Below are 750 nucleotides of genomic sequence, written 5' to 3'. Positions count from 1 at the left end.
ACACACTCACTCACACACGCACACTCACTCACACACACACACTCACACACACACATACACATATTTCTGCATCCTGTATTTTTTTTATGCACCGGGAACCGGGCGCTTTATAAGCGGTCGTGGATTATGATGCCAGTTTTTATAACAGCGGAATATTGGCCTCTCCCTCGGCTCCAACTGTGAATAGCACTATATCGCGTGTTTTTTAATTTTTATTTTTCAGATTTATTTCTAATTTGGTTCTCCGTTACTTCTGAGCACCGAGAGACCGCCGAGACGCAAAGCCTACGTTCAATGCCGTTGGAACATGTCCTATGTTCCCTTTCAAGGTAAGACAGAGCAGATATTTTATTATTTTTTTGTCCTCCACTGCATCTTTCTTTTCTGTCCTCCTCCCCCGTTCCTCACCATGCTCTCTCTCTCTCTCTTCTCTCTCTCTCTCTCTCTCGCTCTCTCTCTCTCTGTCCCTCTCTTCTCCCTCTGTCTCTCTGGCACTATCATATGCAATAGGCATATCTAAAAGCACCAGAGCCGACAGGTGCATAGAAAGGTGCCTTCTCGATAGATGCCCACATACGCACACAGGCACGCACTCACACGCACAGGGATCCAGCGCAGCGTGTGTCCGTATAGTCCCTGTCTGTGCATGCGGCAATTATAGTATTGTAATAAGGTATGCATGTGCACTGGTGTCACGGTCTACTCCTGCAAGTGCATTCCTCCGTTCGAGCGCAGCCGCACCGCGCTGAT

This window comes from Morone saxatilis, unplaced genomic scaffold (assembly GCF_004916995.1).
Source record: "Morone saxatilis isolate NCDOM2014 unplaced genomic scaffold, NCSU_SB_2.0 Contig24, whole genome shotgun sequence".
Lineage (NCBI taxonomy): Eukaryota > Metazoa > Chordata > Actinopteri > Moronidae > Morone > Morone saxatilis.
This window is presented reverse-complemented; position numbering follows the sequence as displayed.